Below are 20,627 nucleotides of genomic sequence, written 5' to 3' on the forward strand. Positions count from 1 at the left end.
TTTACTGCGGCTGACATTGCAAGTGAAAGAGAGTCCGATTTCATTATTGTTAAGTGATTCAAAATATTCCATGAGCTCGTCCTTATTTCCATTCCAGATTAGGAACAGGTCATCTATATAGCGTGACCAAAGTATAATCTTTTCCAAGGCCTTGCTATTGTTAGGGCCCCAGGCTATTTCCTTCTCCCACCAACCCATGGTCAAGTTGGCATAGTTGGGGGAGAAGGAAATGCCCATGGCACAGCCACACAATTGATGGTATATTTCATGGTCAAAGAAGAAGATGTTATTGTTTAAACACATCTGTATCAATGTGAGTAGCATCGCAGAATGTTCCAGTTCACTTATGTTTCTCTGTTTAAGAAAGTATGCACATGCATTTAGTCCCACTGAGTGTTTAAAATATGTATACAAAGAGACCACATCAATCGTGATCATCAGATAGGACGGGTCCCATGTTGTATTTGAGAGTGTCCGAAGAAAATCTCCTGTGTCTTGAATGTATGAATTTAACTTTTTGACCATTGGGGCGAGATAGTGGTCAACATAGGAAGAGATGTTTTCATACAAAGAGTTGCATGAAGATACGATGGGTCTTCCAGGAGGGTTAATCAAAGTTTTGTGGATCTTTGGCAGGAAGTAAATTGTGGGAATTGTTGGGTTCTCTATAAGGAGAAATTTGCGCTCTTCAACGTCAATTAGTTTGTGATCGTGCCACTCGTCTAGATTTTTCCGAACTTCCTCAATCATTTTGTAGATTGGATTGGTGGTTAGTTTCCTGTATTTGTCCGTATCATGTAGTTGTCGATGTGCTTCTTTTTTGTAATTGCATGTCTTTTGAATTACTATATTTCCGCCCTTGTCTGCGGGCTTGATGATTATGTTCGTATTATTAACCAATGATTGAATTGCTTGATTTTCATTTTGTGATGTGTTTTCTCTTGATTTGGTATTTCTTAGTTTTTCCATTTTGTCAATTTCATTCATTATTGCTTCTGAGAAAGAATCGATTTTATTACCTGGAGAGAGCTGAGGGCAATATTTTGATTAGTGCCTCAAGCCGCTACTTTCATGTTGTTTTGTGTTGATTTCAAGATTCTGAAGTATTTTCAATCTCTGTAATTTCTTCACTTTCCAATTTATTGGCTAGATCGAATAAAGTTTTGCAGTGAGGTATTTCTTCTATTGTTAGTGCAGTGTCGTCATTGATTTGGCTGCTTGGTCTGTCTATAATGTTTTGCGGGCGGGTGCTTTGATTGTCTCTGTTAGCATGAATTTTGGCAAGTTTTAATTTACGCACATATTTGTATAAGTCGATTTTAGTATTGGTGTAGTTGAAGTGCTTTGAGGGCAGAAGGAAAGGCCTTTGTTTAATATCTGGTATTCTGTTTTGGTAGGGGTGTAGTCTGATAGATTGATTACCAGATTTTCATGGTTTAGTTCTTCTTGGTTCTGTTCCTCAGCGGGTATTGCCTTTTTAAACTTTGATCTTCTCGTTTTCCTGAGGCTTCTGAAGACTTTGTATTGCCCCTTCCGAACCCTCTGCCTCTTCCTATGCCCTGTCCCTGGTTCCGTGATAGGTTTTGGTCCAGGTTGACAAGGCGCATTTCTTCTAAAAAAGCGATTGTACTGGTGGTGTTTTGTATGGTCACACCGAGAAACAATTAAGAGTGACTGTAATAACTTGCACAGATGTATGCTTGAAGAGAAAATCTGGAGTCTCAGTACACGTATCGAAAATGGGTGGCAGGTCTGACCGCTATTATATACTGCAATAGCAGGGCGTAGAGTACACGGTGCCAATTTATTCAAGAGTAGGAGCGCTAACGGCCGTTGCGGCAGGATGGTTTTGTTAGCTTGTTGTTGCTGAATAGGAGAGTATCTGTCACTTTAGCTCAGAGCACCGTGAAGTCCACCGAGGGATTATTGACGAATCTTGAACCCTGTGTCATTGGCAAAATTTGCAAAAGTCTAAAAGCTGAACTGGAATTTCACCCGTGAAGGGAGCGCGTGTGTGCACTCACACACACTCCATACTCCCAGCTGTTTGCTCTTTTGCTTCTTTTCCCTTCTTTTTATCATTAGCACTGAGGGTAAAAAGACCCACCCAGATTTCATAACGGCAGTGTAATGAGAAGCAAGAATTCAGGTTACGCCTCTCCTGTCTCACCCAGCCCCTCCCCTCCAGCATAAGGTGGCACCCTACGGGCCACAACCAGAGCCAGTGAGGCCTGTATCAGGCTTGTCACCAGCTTGTGTCACCGCACAGCAATCTGATCGCCTGAGACCTGCACTAGTGACAGCGTCCGGCACCGCCTCCAGCCGCACATTACTCAGCTTGCACGGCTCTCTGCACTGATGCCAATGAGGAGCAGGTCACAAGAAGCCAGTCGTGCCTTAGCCTGTAGACACTGCGGGTAGTGGTAGGTGGTGTACTGGGGTACATCTGCTGGTTCCACACTTTGCCCATGAAGATGGAATAAGAACCTGAACTGCAGGGAAGGCACCTCTGGTGCTTTTCAAACTGCCCTCTGCTGGCTCCGACTCAACCCAAGGCAGCACAGCTACAGCTGTCTCTCCTTTGCCTCCTACCTACCAGCTCTGCCCTACAAGCTGCAGTGCTCCGGAGGCAGGACGCACAACCCGGTGCCCTCTCGGCTGTAGAAGGATCCTGCAGGCAGACTATTATAGTTAATAAAAAAAATCAAACAGAGCTCGGCGTCCCTTAAAAAGACGCTGCGCTCACCTAACAGTAAAAACAAAACAAAAACAAGCATTTGCAATGCAATAGGTCTCGCATTTCCATGAGTTTAAGCTATTGGCATTGTAAATGACTGCCTTTTATTTATGTTTTAAAAACGAATAAAAACATGTAAGATTGTTATGTGCAATGTCAATAGCTCAAACTCGCTTAAATGCGAGACCTAGTGCATTGCAAATGCTTGTTTTAAGCAATATTCAAAGAGCAGTCAGACAGTCAAGCATTATGAAATGCAGCTAACCTCTTAAATACTAGGTCGACTTAAACCATTTATAACAGAGACTTTGCCAAACGGTGACACAGATGACAAAGACAACAAGGTGAACACAAGAGAAACAGAGCTAGAAGGGGAAATATACACATGCACAGAAAGCGAAATAATACAGCGAAACAGAGACGCACAGGTGTCAAAGAAAACAAAATGGTGAAACATGACACAGAGAGAAGGAAGAGGAAAAGCAGAGAGACAAAAGGGAAAATACAGGTAAACAGAAAACACGGGTGAAAAAGAACATGAAATATTAAAAAAGGAGAGAAAGAGTGAGAACGAAGGGGAAAGACAGGGTGGAACAAACAGGAAAAACACAGCGAAACAAAAAACGCAGGGGGCAGAGATAAAGAAGGATAAGTACGCGTTTAAAGTAAGGGAGAGGTACAAAGTGAGATAGAAATAAATAAATACACGCAGCGAAACAGAAACACACAGGTGGCAGTAATAACAACGAGAAAGAAGATAAACACGAACATGAAACACTTAACAAAAACTCACAGTGATACAGCCGGAAATACAAATATAGAAAACAAACAGCAAAATCGACACACGTGACAGAAATAAGCATAAGAACGAGGATGCTATCCATTTTTATCACAAAAGTAGAGGCGGGAGAAGGAAAAGGAGAGACATCGAGCTAGATTGAGAAAGAAAAAACGCAGCAAAAAGACACAGACGTAACAGACAGCAACGAGAAGGCGGAGGAACACAAAAGGGAGGACAAAACACACTGAAAGGAGAAATACACTCAGCGAGACAGCCAAATACTAAATCGGAGAGCCGAGCAGAAACACACTGGTGATAGGTTCCCAACAAACGGAAAGGGGTGTACAGAGAAAAAACATAGAAAGAAGACAGACAGTGCAAGTGTGTTAGCTAAACTCATCTAAACCGAAAGAATGAGGAAAAGGGAATACTGGTGCGGCAGAGACCACAGCAATACAGAGGAAAGACAGAGGAGGTGGGGAGAAAACCAGGGAAACAGAGACGCACAGGTGACAGACATGAACATTGGTAAATGGGGGGAGTTCGGGACAAACAAGCTTCTCGGGCTAAATAATAACAAGCAAGCAGAGAGAAAAGGAGCAGTGAAATAAGGGAAAAAGGAGGCACACTTAACTTTGGGTTTTGGCAACGCGGCCGCGACGAAAGTGAAAGTGATCGCAATCGCGATTACGATCGCATGCAACGGAGGGCGCGCGTGCACGTTCACGTGCACTGTAGCTTTAGGCCACGGCAGCACTTTGAAAAAGCCTCTTTACAAAATGTCTCGGCCAGATCAGCGCAAGCGCTGAATCAGGCGAGACCTAATGAAACAATGCTCGGCATCCCTTAAGTGGGCGCCGCGCTCACCATAACAGTAAAAACAAAACAAAAAATAATTACTGCAACATCACATGTAACCTTAGAAGTGAGCACGCTTTCTTCTACCCGCAGAAGTCTCCCCACACGAATGTGGCCCGATTCTAAGTCAGTATAAGATCATACACTGTCCCACACCCAGCCACCCACACAGATACACAAGTGACACAACAACCGCCCACCCAAAAAGCAAACATAAACATAGACACGCACAGATGTCCCCCCATGAGAAACGCACACAAACATCGAAAATAGGTACACAACAGACATTAGCACAAGTCAACACACACTGAGCCATATGAACATATGGCATTAAAAAGGAGCACAGCTGGGGGTAGCATTTCCATCGCAGTGAAATAAGAGCAGCTGACTCTCCAGCTCGCAGTGTAATTTGCAAACCGAGCACTGCCTGCCTCTCCCGCCCCCCTCGCGCTCTCCCTCACTCACACACTTGCTATCCTTCCCTCCCTGTTCACATCTCCAGAGTCCAGGCTCTGGCCACCCCTGGTTTGCGCGGGGGTTATTCCAAGAGCACGCACAGCCTGGGGGTGTGGGGTGTGGGGGAGGCAAGCTCTGGGGAACAATGCACCTGCTGTGGGGCAGCTGTGTCGCTTTGGCCCTGCGAAAATTTTTAGGGCTTTAACAGCAAACACGTCCCGGGTCAGAAGTAGAGAGAACCATGAGAGCCCCCGCACCTCTCCCCTCGTCTTTCGCAGACGAGCTGGCGTGCATTCTCTGAGGAAGTTGTGGGACTGGCTGCGTGTTGCTGCTTTATTTATCTCCATAGTGCCCTACTCTGCATGTGTACAATGGTTAATCTGTGCCGGGTTAATACAGATGTCATGGCGCATTTAGCGCCCGCTCCCTATGGTCTGGGACTACCGAATTTCCCCCTCCCCCTGCGCGTAAACCACATTTCTAATGAGGGACAAGAGAAGGTAAATACTTTTTGGAGGCGAGGGTCGTACAACCCCCGGCCGTATTTATTAAAATATAAAAACAAAATTAAAAATTTTGAAATAAACAATATTTACACAATTATACGCAGAAACATAACACGACATTTGATTACAATTCATATGCACAGATATCAGATGGCTGCCCTTAAACTATCTCTAATACCTAGTTTTTCTATCCGAATCTAACATCTGGACATAATCATACATTAATTACTTTCTGCGTATCCTATTTGAGCCTACGGCAAGGTCGCCCAACCGGTGTCAGATCCTTATCAAATAGCCACGCCCTCCCGTAGGAGTTGCGCATGCGCAGATGGCCCGCTTACCGAGAGGGTACTTCCCCCCCCCCCCCCGGTTACCCCCATACGTTCCCTGAACTCCATTCCAATTTGGGGGGTCTTGCACTCTGCGCCATTTAATGACGTCAAACCAGTGCGGGGTGGCCAACCAGCCTAAAGAAAGCGTGACTCCCCTCTTTCCCCGCACCCATCCATCCAACCGGATGTACCGCCCCTGGAGTTCTAGGAGAGACCCCTTGTCCCTCCTCCTGGGCGACCCCATCCGAGAGTGGCGCCGCCCCCTAAGGACCTTAAATTTACTGCTCACCAGTCATGACCTTACCACCACAGGCCAGCATAGTTGACCGACTATCTGGCCCCCCCCATCCTGACGCTCAGAAAGGTCATGCCCCTGCCTTAAATTCCCTGACCAAGCTTATGAAAATTTATCAACACTATTTCATCACCTAACCTAGTCGAGTGGACTCCGACTTTTATGAAGCACAATTCTCCCTGACACCCCTCAGCAAGACCCTTCTGCCTAATGGTGTAAAGTCGTTCCCCCACTAGCTATAATAACTATTGTGGCAAAGGACTGTGTCTCTTCAGAAGATCAGTCATAAAAAAAAAAGCGAAACTGACTGAGGCCAAGGAAAGATACTTGGAAACCACCCTGCTCTCAGCTCTGTCTGTATAGTCTGCAGGTGTAAAAACGCTAGCTAGCCTCCTCTCTACTGGAATCTCTGCAATCCATGCCGAGGTGTACCTCGGGCATAGACGTGTCACTTTCCCACTCCCATGCGAAGTATTCCTACTGTTCTACCCAGGCGTAGGGTCCGCAACCCCCTTCCTAGTGTATGACAACACAAATACCAGGGCTGACTGAATCAGACAAAATTGACATACCGTCAGTGAGCCACTAAATGGTCTTGATTGAACGCATCGCGATGTAACACGTTGCAACCCACACCCCTAGCATTATTAGCACCACGCTCTAAACCGTCTGAGTTAACCCGCCACTCACATACCCTGGTACTCATTGCCGATGTGATTATACAATTGTGATACTAACCCAGTAGTGTCCCACAGGCTCCCAAAAAGTTCCCATAAGCATACCATGGGCCTCATGAACCACTGCAACCGAACCAACATGCTCTAAGATAGGTTCTGTGTTGGCTGCTGCCCCTACTACGAAGCATCCCAACACGCACAATGACCAATTTAATGACAAGGGGTGTTGAGGAATAGTTTCGTACCCGGTCACTCCCCATTTGCAGGATAATAATGCTACGGGGCTGGCTTCCTCATAGAGAATGAACATGCCGTTTTGGAGCCCCTACCCGCCTTGACTCCTGAGCCTCGCGGTGCGCCGCCTAGTCTCGTCGCCCCAGACAATACCACTCATTGCCGGTGTAATTTATACCATTGGAAGGCCACCCAAGGAGTGCCCCACAGGCCCCACGCCTCTCCCTTAGGTACATCATGTAAACCGTGAACTATCTGCACCTGAGCACTATGTTCTGGGATAGGCTCTGTGCCCGCCTATCCCCCTACACGGAGCATCCCAACACTGCTCAATGTCCGCACTGAAAGGCGCCTGCGTGCACATGCGCCGTAATGGCAGTTAACCGTTCCATGACACAGGAATTAATGTGTCGCATCTGCCCCCAATACTTTTATACAATCGGTAAAGGTATACACCTACAAGGCAGCGAACTGCTACCATAACACGAATGGCAACAATAAATGGGTGACAACCATACCCTTCAACTATAATGCATGAGCAGCTCTGACGGTATACACCTGCCAGGCAGACGTACTGCCGACTTACCACAAATGGCAACAACAAATGGGTGACAACTATACATTCCAACTATGAAGCATATGGAGCACTGTCTCAGGCTAGCACCGCTTGAGCCACTGGGCTGATCACCCATCCCACTTGATGCCGCCGCTTGCCACTCACGTTCCGGATCCACCAGTCCCCTTGATTGTCCACCTCTTGTAGTCATAGCGGTGTGTAGCACTTCCAGGCATCAGGCGTGGATCCAGGCATACATAAATGAAAATCAAAGATAAATGATTAGTGCCTTATGCTGTGAGATGCCCAACAGCGATTTTTAAGTCAGCGCTACTTCGTGAGACTGTACTCTCCCCCTTCTACCCACACCCCCAGGCTTTTAAAGTGTATCGGTACTATGCTTTGGCCCGCCGGACCAAGGATGCGTTGATACTGCCGACACTACACCCCTCTCTAGGTGTGACACCACCAGGTCCCATATTCTGCCGGCCGCCAGGTGCATTGATACTGCGTGGGTCTGACAACATAGGCCCCCAAATACCCCAAATGTGAACCAGCCCCAGAGAGTAGGTCCCGCGCGACACAACCCAAGAATAACCTACTTAGTTTACAAGTCCAATGCACGCCAGTAATGTGCGACCCCACACATACATTTCACTGTGGAAGTGCACGGGCAATGGTGCATAAATACAACATGACAAACCCCAGGCATATAATGCCACAGTGTACAGGCACTAGGGGAGCGACGGTACCGTGTGATGCCATACGACGTTCAAATAACAAGTGCACAAGCACATAAGTGCATAGATACCGTGTGATACAATACATCATTGTGCCTACATGTATGCGCATAAATGGGTGTACAGACACTGTGAGCAGACATCGGAATCCAGTGCCTACGTGTATAAGCGGACCGGCGCAGAGACGCCGTGTGACTTAACGCCCTCCTGCAACTTGCTTCCCCTGCACATGGCGCCTAGGGCTTCTCGACCCAGACCCCTCCTTCCTATGTACCCCCACACCGCACACCCGGATACCCTTGACGGTGTGACAACAAGGCCTGGGATGTCCTGTTTTTTGACGTCATACGTGTTGAGAGTTTATTTAAGTGACCCTCACCTCAGGCCAGTGCCTAGAGGGCCGAACCTCATAATCATTTAAAAGCATCGGCTAACATGCTAAGCCTAACTCACGACTTAAGTAATGTCGCACAATGTGCAACCCTGTAGCCTACCATAAAGGTACCTTATACGTAAAGAAATGAAGGTTTTGACCAACCTGGCAATTTATCAACTGTTTGAGCAGACCCTACAGTGATAGGTCTGACACACATTGTTAAAAAGGGGCCTACCCCGGCGGGTGGCAATGCTGGTGGTACAGGCCCACCAGCAGTACTTGGCTTACAGGCCATGGCACACACCCCTCGTAATCTTAAAATATTCTTCAGTAGACCAGGTACATTCACCATAGGACGCTTTCATAGGCCAGGTTGTCCCGCTTTGGATGAACAAGACACTGACTCCTATTCTACTGTTCCAATCCCTGCCTGCTTCATTTTTTCCCTTATCTATTGCCAATCCCCTAACACAGCTTCCTACAGTGTTACCTAATGAATTTGTAATACAGGCCAAGGCATTGCTTTCGGCCATCTAATGAATCTCAAAACAGTTTGGAATTGGCCCAAATGTAAATGCTGACTCTAAGGCACTGAGTACTTACTTGCATATAACACCCGTATGTGTTCCCAATTGATCCGAAGCCTGTTAATGTTGTAAACTAAAAAACGGCGGTCAACATCAGCCGCCTTATCCAACTGTATTCACCTGCAGGTGAGACCTACACAATCCGAGAACCTTTGCCATGGGCATCAACCGCAATTGTTAATCAGACTCACAAATTGATGGCCCTTCACCTAAGACCAAATGCATCACCTCCGGATCATTGGAAGCAGACTCCTTTGAGACTGTCCCGCCAGTCTCATCGCATAAGGAGCATTGAAAGCGGACATTAAAACTTAAAATGGCGCTTAGCATAACACCAGATGCACTACCTCAGGGACACTGGATTCAGACCTACAATAGGGAGTGCCCTGCATAGCACTGGTCGCATCACATGAGGTAACATTGGAATCACCCAAAAGGAGAGTGCCTACCATGAGCAATACTTGAGGAGTTACGCACTCATTTTTCAATTGAGACCGCCTAGCTTCGCACCCGCTGCATAACATAGCACAACATAGTACACGTTGCCGTAGTGGACAAAAACCTACCAAACCGGACCGTCTTTGTCGAGAGCGTATAACTGCACCCTCAAATTTACACGCAGATCATTAAAGTACCTCTATTTGAAACAGTTTTGGCAATGCCTCTAGATAAGAGGCAAATTTGTTAGTATGTCAGCACTTCACCATACAACTAACAGATTTGTGTCCCGCAATGGAACATAAGACGTGACTGTTAATTAGCCTGTGAGAACTTGTGTAAGGCAGGGAAGGATATGGTTCGATTTCAATGATAAAAGCGCAAAATCGTCACAAAGGTATCGGGGCGCTTCACATGAGCACCCTGTAAGTTACGCAAGAACACGTCCATGTACTTTTTTGTGTGCGTGGTGAGATTTTGTCCATACTCACAGGATGTGTACGCCACCCCGAGGCTCAATCCCTGATTTCTAACCCCAAACTCGGCAGCTCTAGCCATCAAACAACATCCTCTCCCCCTTTACTAAATGCAATAGAAATATACAGGCTGCTTCCCACATAGTGCATGATCCGTTGATTTTTCAGCTGCAAGTCAGGTTAAAAATTGCGCGCTCCCGCTGCATGCTTTATTCTTTTTTGAGTGTAGCCTATTTCTGTTCGCACCTTGCCATGCCCACACACGACTAGCTGAGCTAAACTGAAGTCAAGTTAAACACCTACCAACCTACACAATATTACCACTGCTCTGTCCCTTAAAAAACCCGCAATGCCAAAAACCTTTTCACCGTGTCTATATGTGATATTCTTCAGTGACCCGCTTCTGCCTCGTTACGCCAACACCAAGATGGAAGGCAAACACGAAGCACGGTTTTAACCCGTGATCCCACACATGTCCTTGATGCCAGGATGCCTGGCCTCCCACCAGACTCGAACCTGTTTCCCCAGCGTCCGAGTCGGTCGCCATAGCCGCTACGCTACACCCTTCATGTTTCTTCAATTAAATATTAGCCTTATATTGCTGCCCCAGAATATGCGAAGAGAACTATCTGAACAAAATCAATGGTCTTTATATAGCGCGAACTCGACCCGAAGGTATTGGAACGCTTTACACAAACACCGGATTTTCATTACACATTTTTTATGGCACGGGGAGATTAAGTGATTTGCCCAGAGTCACAGGATGTGGACGCGACCTCGAGGCTCTAACTCAAATTTCCAGTACCAAAGTCGGTAGTTTACGCCGACGGACCACCTCCCCGCCCGAATTGAACCTGAAAACAACCGTCCCTGGGTGGGCTCTAACCACTAACCTTACAGTTTAGCAGGCGAACATGCTAACCGATTGCGCCACAACATTTGTATTAACCTTGAAAGTAAGAGTCTTCAGACCTTAACCATTAGGCCACAGTGACTCCGCATTGCTAGAGCCCTTGCACCCGTGTGCCGCTTGTTATTCTTTCCAATATTTCAGGGCCCCCCCCATGCCAGATTATGCTGCATGCTCCTATTTCAGGGCCCCCATCATGCCAGATTACGTTGCATGCTCACCATAAATAACACGGGTGGAAAGGCAGCCCCTCACATCGCAGCTGACCGACACAGCTGTTCCCCTCGCGCTCAAACGCCCTCTCCGCCAACGAGCCCGACACCGGCACTGGTCATCCCGCGGGTCCTGCGAAGGCAACCTCCATCGATGAAGCTTTAAACACGAAAACCATGCTCGCGTCTCGCCGCGATGACACTCGTGTCCTCCGCTCTCCAAACTGCCGATGAGCCGCACGTCGCTCGAGCTCTTCGTCGTTAGACCGCTCCCGAATCCGCCCATTAATCCTCCGACGAAAGACCTGAAAAACAAAGCAAACAAATAGTTAGCAGCCTCCCAGGGGCTGCGTCCGGATGCCTGAGAGCGCGGGACCAAGAGACCGCGTCCCGTGCTCCCCGGCCTTTTATCCTAGTACTGGGGGCAGGCCAGTTCTAACTGGCCTGTCCCCTGCCGCCCCCTTCACCCGGAAGCACCTTAATTGCCTCCGGGCCAAGGGTTCCCCGCTGCCACCCAATCCCAGCCGCGACGCGCCCACCGCGTCACGCTGATGCGGTGGACGCGCCGGGCCGGGCGAACAGGCGAGGGAGGGGGGGAGGGGGTCGGTGCCCCGCCATATCTGCGGCGGGGCCGATACCGGCACCCGCCTTTCTCAAACGTGAATACGGTTTGTTTGTCAAATGAGATCAGATTTGTAGCGAAGTGGGTCATTATTTAGAAGCATATATATAACATTGTATGAGGCTTTATATGCAATGCGAATTTGCTTTTTACTTTGGAAATGTTGAAGGAGGAGTGGCACTAGACAGTAAACCATTTTAAACATAGTGTTTGGTTGCCAGCGGTTTCCATAACTACTTTGCCACTGACCGCGGCCCCCGCAGGGGGCCACTAGAGCGGTCGGTGCCCTAGTGTCGCCTGGGCACCGGTCACCCCATCCCCGCCCCCCCCTCCCTGGGGGCAGGGACTCCGGCCGGTGTCCCCCTCCTCTTTCCTGCCCGGAAGTGACGCGAGGGGCGTCACTTCCGGGGCTCCTCTGGGCGTGGGGGGAGGCTATATAGCCCTCCACCACCATGCTGGCGTCCTCTTGTCGCCTCGCACGCCTTTAGGGGTTTGCCTCTTTTCATGCCGGACACGCCGTCTCAACTCGTCGTCTGTACTTGTCATCTTGCGTCGTGCTCGATTTGCCCCAGGACTGCGGGAGCACAGAGGGAGGTTGCCGGTGAGTCGTTCATGCCCCCCTCCTACCCACATGCCTCCGCCACCCACCCCACCTGAGAGGTTGCGGGTGACACTGTTGCTTGCTCTGGGCTGCCCTGGGGGGTGCGGGCTTTGGATTGCCGGCCAGCTAGCAAGCTGCGGTCTGGCACTCTGGTTTGGGGGTGCATGGGTCTTTAGCTATCTAGAGTCCCTTGTCCCCGGCACTCTCCGGTTCCCCCTCAGGGGTCTTGCCGTGTGCGGCGCAGTGGCTGTCCGAGCGTGAGTCCACCTTGGGCTCTGGACTCGCTGGGCGCATGGGCTCGGGGCCTGGGCGGGTATCACAGCGCGGAGAATCCTGCGCGCAAAGTGTCTGGGCACCGTCGCTGTGGGCAATTTGCACCCCGTGATGTCCAAATTTTCAAAATAAATAGATACATGCGTGATCTCGAAGACTTGCTCTCTTTCGTTCTACCATATGTGTATACGGGAATTTACCTCTTGGGAGGCCTCACGCGGGCCACGCATCAGGCAGGATGCACCCGATTTAATTAGCACAGTTTGGGCTCAGAGGGTGCAGCTCACACTGATCGTGTGAGAGTGGAGGTCAGGGCTGCACTTCTGTGGGGTGCGGTTAATCCACACATTGTCTGCCTCCAATCTCGCACATGAGTGCAAATTTCTCTGCTCACCAGTTGAATACTTCCTTCGGCCTGCTGAAAAGGCCTCCCTGGGGGGCTCCGGCAACTGCAGGGCGTAGTTTTGCCGCTTCCGCCCGGTGGTCGGGCATGTAGGGGGGGGCATATAAGATTGTGGGGCCGCTGGGGTTCATCATTATCATGCATGAGTGTGCGCCCCCCCCCCCGACTCTGAGAGATGCCGCCGTCGTCGCCCCAGTGATTAGGTATGCTGGGGCGGCACTTTTCATCGATTCGTTGCGGCCACTGGGGGGGTTGTGAGAGGGCGCAAGTTAAAATGCTGGGCAGCCGTGCACACCCATGTTTGCACGGGTGACTTAGGGGAGAACCGGCCCTACTGGGGTTGGCGCTTCGAGCGTGGCGCCCCTCTAAAGTGCCCAGGGAGAGGTTGCGCTCCGTCGGTTTGGACTGCCGGCTTTGGTGCTGGGAACCAGGGTGCGAGCCTCGGGGTCGCGTCCACGTCCGGTGATTCAGGGCGGGTCATTTGGTCCTCTCCATGTTTACCCGAGTGCGAGTGTGGCACGGTGCTTATGTTGAACGTTCCGGTCCTTCGGATCGAGACCGCACTATATAAGTGTGCAGGGCATTTGCGGTCGGTTTGTTGCCGCTGCGGGGGCCTTCGGTTCGAGTTCGCGCTATGAAGGATGCAACAATGAAGGAGTCTTGCTGTTGCGGGGCTCATTTCATCCCGTCTATTTCCTGGTCACCCCCCTTTTTGCGAATGCAGGCACGGTGCTCAGGCTGGCGCTCCAGTGCAGTGGGTCGAGACCGCGCTGTATAAATGTGCAGGACATTTGCGGTCTGGCTGATTTCGCTTTGGAGCCTTCGGTTCGCACGGACAGGCCACCCTGAATGCGCCTGATCTTGTCCGATCTCCGAAGCTAAGCAGGGTCGGGCCTGGTTAGTTCTTGGATGGGAGACCGCCTGGGAATACCAGGTGTTGTAGGCATTTCCAATACCTGCGGTTCGAGTCGTGCTATATAAATATGCAGCAAAAAAAAATAAAAATAAAAATCCTGCTTTGGCGAATCGCACGGGTCATTTCATCCCTCCGGGTTCACTTAATCCCCCCTTTTGGAATGTGGATGCAAACACGGTGCCCACGTTAAGTGCGCCACTACTTTCGGTTCAAGCACGTGCTATATAAATAGGCGTCCGGGGCAACTAGGAGTCGCGCGGTGGGGGAGACAACTGGACAACTTGTGTGCACCTGCGGTTTCAAGGTTTTCTTTCTTTGAAAGACAAAGCGCCGGCACACCAGGTGCTTTTAGCCGGGGCAGTTAAGGTGCCTAGTCCAGGAAAAGGACACCGCACGATTGGCGGCCCAAGCACAATCCACGGTCGCCAATTGAGTTGTTTGCTAGAGCAAAGGTAGAGCATGGTTGAGCGCAGAAAGAGAGTCTCCTCTTATTTGACGCTCTTGGCGGTCCTAGCATTCGGGTAGGTAGTCTCCAGCACTATGCTCACAGTGTGGTCACTTGCACATCACTGCGGGGGCACTGGAGGGCGAGGTCGACCACGCTTTGCATGTCATGTCCCCCTCCCCCATGCCCACGTGGGGCAGGTGGTAATTAGGACAGGCGCCCCGCTGTATGTGTTTAGTAGGGTGAAGTCCCAAAGGTTACTAAAGCATATGCGCCAGTTTCAACTTTCCAAATGGATGCCCTTTCTATATACAATGCACCACAGCCATAAGTGCTGCCCAGTATCATATGCAACTACAAGCATTGACAAAGCCAATAGAAGGGATTGCGTTGGTGCAGTGCTCCTTTGGTAACATATGTTGGGATGCATCTAACAATGCGGCAAATATCAGGCAACGGTAAAGCGCTGCATCCTTCAGGATGCGTGGGGGTCTCTGACCAATTGGTTTAAGGTTTAGGCTAGGTCGGAATTAGGGCCAGCAGAATGGCAGAACCCAGGGGCAATTCCTTAGGGACCAATGGCCAGCTGTTTAAGCTCAGAACCCCCCCCCCTGGCGGCAGGCCATGTGTCCAACCTCTCCGGAAGCAAGGCCCTCACAGTGAGGTAGCCCCCATCTCCCAGTCGCGGCCAGGTCTTATGGGCCTCCAGCCATGACCATTGGCACTAGTTGGGCAAATGTTAATTTTAAAAAGGGGCGTAGGTCGGGTGTGTGCAGTTACGTTGTGCAACTTGTATGTCCACGGAAGAGTGAGCGCAGAACAGCTCGGGTGTTGTCAGAACAGGGGACACGCTTTGCATCCGGGCATAATGACACCAGGTTAGTCAGGGCCAACTGGCTGGTTGGTTGACTCAGGCAGGGGAAGACTTAACACAGTTTTTGCCCAGCCCGTCATTCCAGAATTGAAGCGTACCTGAGGTATTCCGGGGCCTATCCCTGATAGGGCATAGGATAATGGTTCGGCTCTAGGAAACTGGGACCTTACGCCCTGGTTCCGTCTTCCTCGGCTGCCGGCTATTTGCACATTGCCCAATTTATACTTTCCATGGCTGCCCCGATGCTTCGCAGCGCTGGAGGTCCTAGGTTTATGTTGAATCTGTTTACATGCTTCCATGTAGGCATGGAGCCCACCGCGGGACAGCCATGTTGCGCTGTTGCGCTCCAGCCCACTCGAGGGCATCGCTACATTGTTGTAGTCTCTGCAACAATGCCCAACAGCCTGGAATCCGGGGCAAATTACTTAACATCCCTCTGCCTTACAATATGTAGGGTCCCCAGGTTACGGAATTGGTGCTCATGTAAAGTGCTCGGTGACCCGACGTCTCGGGTCGCAGCTCGCGCCATATAAAAACTCTATAAAGAATTTAAATAAATAGTCGTAGTCCAGCCCTGCGGGTATACTAAGATCCAGTGACCCAGCTGCCCACAGAAAAGGCAGTGCCAGCACACAGTGGATACATGCTACCGATAAAATGCAGGGGCTTTTATGGTTCTTGTCAGGGACCCTAACGCATGCTGCAATTTTGCACGGGCCAGTCGCAAAGGGGGACTAAAAGCAGCTACTTTGGCTCAGGTGCGCTTACCATGGCATTTTAAGGTTAGAGGAGGAATGCCTACTTGCGTACTACAGCACAGGCAGTAGTATTAGCAGCTGCCCTTGGTAAACACTTAATTGAGGGCCCCTGTTTGGGAGCAGCGTTGGTTTTGATAAAGCCCAGCACCCCCTTTTTATGCCCACTCAAGGGAAGGTACTGCCAGTACATGGGCACACCCTTCCAATTGCTAAAAATGAGTTTGCATACAACATTCAGGGTGGTGGCGCGTTTTCAACATGGTTACACAGCAGCAGCTCACTATTAGTACAGAAATAACAGGTACCCTCCCACTTAGCATACAGGAGGTTCTGTTTTACCAGTGAAACCTGCTAGTGATGGTAAGTGTGGAACACATGGCCAAGCAGCGCAGGGGTAAGCTGTGCAGGTAGGCATACCAGGGTCGTTAAGTGAAGCGCTGTGGGTCGGTATTGTGACCATTGACGTTCGTTTGCTCCCACAGGTGAGAGGATCGAACTGAAACCAGTTCTTGGTCAGCACCAGCGGATAAAGGACGGCGTCCTTTGCGAGCAATAGGAGTTGGCTAACCAGCGGGTTGCTACATACAATTAGGGGGCCATCCACGAGGGGGGTAATTCAAAGGGTGGTCCAAGCAGACCCGGGCATCATAGGTTTAAGGCATTCAAGAAGGATATTAAGGGACCAATTTGAACATCCCCGATACCCTAAAGGCGTCGGTGTTCCCAGGACCCAGCTTTGCGAGTACGAACTCCCGGAGCTGCCCCGGTGCACTGGTCTTCGGTTAATAAGCTTTCATGGCTGCAGCTCCAGGGGTTTTCAATTTCTGTTAGGTTCAGAGATAGCTCTCCACCAGCCAGGTCACATGACCGCAGATTATGCGGAGGCAGGTAAAGAAAGCACCTTATGTTAGTCAGCTTCAGATACCACCGGGGAAAGGTATTCAATTAGTCAGAAGTGGAAAAGTGAAGGTTTTGTTCCCACTAGCACAGGAGCATTTATGCATGGGTGCTGTCATTCGCCAGGCTAGGAGGTTAGCTTCTCTATTTCAGAACAAGTGCCGAGTATGTTACTCCCTGTCCTCTCATCCAAGTACGGGCTAACTTCTTGGCAGGTTGGGATACTGTAGCAAAAGGGTTATGGGACAAATACGCTGGGTAAGGGACGTACTCAAGATCAGTTTTCATGCCCAGGGCCTGCCTGCATTGCCACTGGTTAACAACCCTTCAGTGGGAGGTATAATTGCACTCTCACCCTGGTAGTTACAACCCAAAGAGAGGCGCTACGAAACGCTGAGCAGCAGCCGGCCCGAGGGCCTTATTCTAACATCGGCTGGCACCAAATGGACGAATACCATGCACTTGGGTGGGGCATCCCTCTGCAACCAGGGGTAGGTTTGTGTCGCCCCCATAAGACATAATTACCCGCGCTTTAGTCAGGACAGCAGGCGGGTGGTGGTCGTGCCATCTAACAGGGGTGCTGCGGCGTATAAAAGTCAGTATACACTGCGTTAGAGTCTAGTGGCAACGGGGTACGAATGTCCTGGCATTAACTTTATTCCGGAAAAAGGGCAAGTAGTTGCACAGAAGGTTCCCCGTCTGTCTCCCACAGGCTCGCCTGCCCCCCCTGGGTTGTCCTACTAGGGGCTGAAGATTGGAAGGGGCACCTCCTGTCACCGTATCACTAACACGGCGATAGTCAACGCAGGGGTAGATATACCATGAAGTGCATGTTTACTACTTTGGTTTTCCATAAGTTTTGGGGGTCAAACTAGGTTGGAGCTTTAAATACTCAGTCCTTAGGAAGCACCTAGCATTCCGCCAATCCAAGTAAGGGCAGTTGACAATAGATAAGTAACAGCAAGGCGGTTAACAGACACCGGCTGGCTTCACCACCACAGAGAGGCAACCAGTCGGGTACCAGGGGGTACGCACAGGTGAATACGGTGTGCTTCTCGAGGTTCTCATGACCAAGACGGTTTGTGGTAGCACACTGAGCTGATGGTTTAAGGTCATCCTGGGCCGCAATTAAACAGCCCAGTAGGAGCACTTCATCTGGGGGGAGCCAGGCCCATGTAGAGGTTACGCCTGGGGGGAATGCGGGGCTCCCTAAGGTTCCCATGACCTAGGCGGTGCGTGGCATCCCCTGCAGCAAAGGTTAGGCACCATAGTACAGACAGTGCGCCCTGTATTGAATCAGACAGTCTCCATGCGGGTATGCCTAGGGGGCTCCACCAGAGGGAGTTGAGCGGGCGAAATTCCCTGCAGGGAGAAGGGTTGCAGGGCAAGTGCTGGGGGCAGCCTGGCTCATTGTCGCAGGACGCCTAGTCATGGACATTCCTGTGCGCCTTCATTGGGCATGCACAGGGACCGTTCAAAGTTAAGTATAATCCTCCTTGCCTTAATAGCCAGAGTAGGCAGGCGGGTCGGGGAGTAGTCACCTAGCGAGTGGGTGCTGTCCCTTAGATGGGCACGCTGGTGTTCAGACACACTCGGCGCTAGTAGGACGGCAGCTAGGTGAGAGCAGCAAATAGATGGGGCTTTGTGAGCCTGGGGCCGGCATCGCCCCCGCCCAGACTTGGCTCGGGGCTGAGGCAACTCAAGCAGTGGAACTTTCCCTCATGGGGGTGGATATTTCTTGGCGCAACTTCCCAGGCCTAACTGGTCTTTTGTTTCATCAGACACTATCTGACCCAGGCTAGCGTCAAGGGCTTTGGGATATAGATGGGGCCATCTATAACCAGAGGGATGGTTCTTTTTCATCTAGATTGCAGGAAGCTCCAGACAGGAGAGAGGCAGGTAAGACTATAGCTGCTTTGGTGGGGGGCTCTGGCGGCGACGGTGGCCGCCTTCAGAGCTGTGGCGGAGTTACAGGGCGATCTGGAAGCAGTCCGGTACCAAGGGTACCTCTGCGCGGCCCCATAGGGGGTGCCAGAGCCAAATCCGAGGAGCCTCAGGAGAGGGTCCCGGAAGCCGTGTCGGCGCCCCGATAGTCCTTTCGGGCGGTTGTGGGCCTGAACAACCGGGGGTTTGCTATGCTACGCTCCGCCCCAGCAAGGGGCGTGAGTAGAAGGTACAAACGGTCACGTGATCCTGGAAGAGAATCACTTGGACGGCAGCAAGGCGGGGTTCGCCCCAGTGCTGCCCGGCTCATCAGGCGGGCAGGCAGCCCAGTTGGTTGCCTGCCCTTGGATCGCCCGTAAGATAACCCACCTATTACATAACGTGTATGTAATAAACCTGCAGCATTTTGTACCCAATCAAACAGTCTGAATGTGTGTTATTATTGGGTAACGTAATTTGTTGGAGGGGGGACTGAGGGGTGCCAATGGCGATACTATGCCGCTGACCGTGGCCCCCGCAGGGGGCCAGTAGAGCGGTCGGCAACCTAGTGTCGCCTGGGCACGGATCACCCCTTCCCCGCCCCCCCCCTCCCGTGGGGCAGGGCTCCGGCCGGTGTCCCCCTCCTCTTTCCTGCCCAGAAGTGACGCGAGGGGCGTCACTTCCGGGGCTCCTCTGGGCGTGGGGGGAGGCTATATAGCCCTCCACCACCATGCTGGCGTCCTCTTGTCGCCTCGCACGCCTCATCCCTCCCTACCGCTTACCCGGCGTGCTTGGCAGGTGGGGGTGAGAAGATTCTAATATTTCCTTTTTTCGTTGCAGGCGGAGTTACAGGGCGATCTGGAAGCAGGCCGGTACCAAGGGTACCTCTGCACGGCACCATAGGGGGTGCCAGAGCCAAATCCGAGGAGCCTCAGGGGAGGGTCACAGAAGCCGTGTCGGCGCCCCGCTAGTCCTTCGGGCGGTTGTGGGCCTGAACAACCGGGGGTTTGCTATGCTCCGCGCCGCTCCAGGAAGGGGCGTGAGTAGAAGGTACCAACGGTCACGTGATCCTGGAAGAGAATCACTTGGACGGCAGCAAGGCGGGGTTCGCCCCAGTGCTGCCCGGCTCATCAGGCGGGCAGGCGGCCCAGTTTGTTGCCTGCCTTTGGATCGCCCGTATTTTGTACCCAATCAAACAGTCTGAGTGTGTGTTATTATTGGGTAACGTAATTTGTTGGAGGGGGGACTGAGGGGTGCCAATGGCGATACTATGTCACTCCCGTGCGTGTGTGGTGGTTTTTTTTTATCTTCAAGAAGAGCGTAATTAACAAAGCTTTTTGAAGTGTCCCCCTTCCTTAGACGCTTCTGTTGACTCAAAAATCTAGTTTTTCCTGTTCCCGGCAGGTGTCGAGCGATGGCAGGGCTAATTAACAATTACAAATGGGCAGCACAATGTGAAACTGTAAACGTTATTGGTGCATACTTGGAAAAAGTTGTTTCTTGTTCCGCGTTGCCGGGGCGGCTGTTCTAAGTGTGCTTCAAATGTGTCCTTAGTCCCATTATGGCATCACACCCCACCCTTACCACAACAGAGTATGCATGCATAAATAAATACACAACACAACTTTTGTTTGGGAAAATATTGCTGCAGGTTTATTCCATACAAAAGTATGCAATATGGTGGGTTATCTTACGGGCGATCCAAGGGCAGGCAGCTGTACCAACCTATGCTGCCCTGCCCGCC

At 50.7% G+C, this 20,627-nt stretch overlaps 2 pseudogenes; both read left to right on the forward strand.

The window, feature by feature from the left end:
- LOC146770453 (uncharacterized) overlaps positions 1–20,627 on the forward strand; it is a 57,400-nt pseudogene that overhangs the window by 13,318 nt on the left and 23,455 nt on the right.
- LOC146770454 (5S ribosomal RNA) lies at positions 13,898–14,016 on the forward strand (annotated as a pseudogene).

This window comes from Triturus cristatus, unplaced genomic scaffold, assembly GCF_964204655.1.
Source record: "Triturus cristatus unplaced genomic scaffold, aTriCri1.1 SCAFFOLD_105, whole genome shotgun sequence".
Lineage (NCBI taxonomy): Eukaryota > Metazoa > Chordata > Amphibia > Caudata > Salamandridae > Triturus > Triturus cristatus.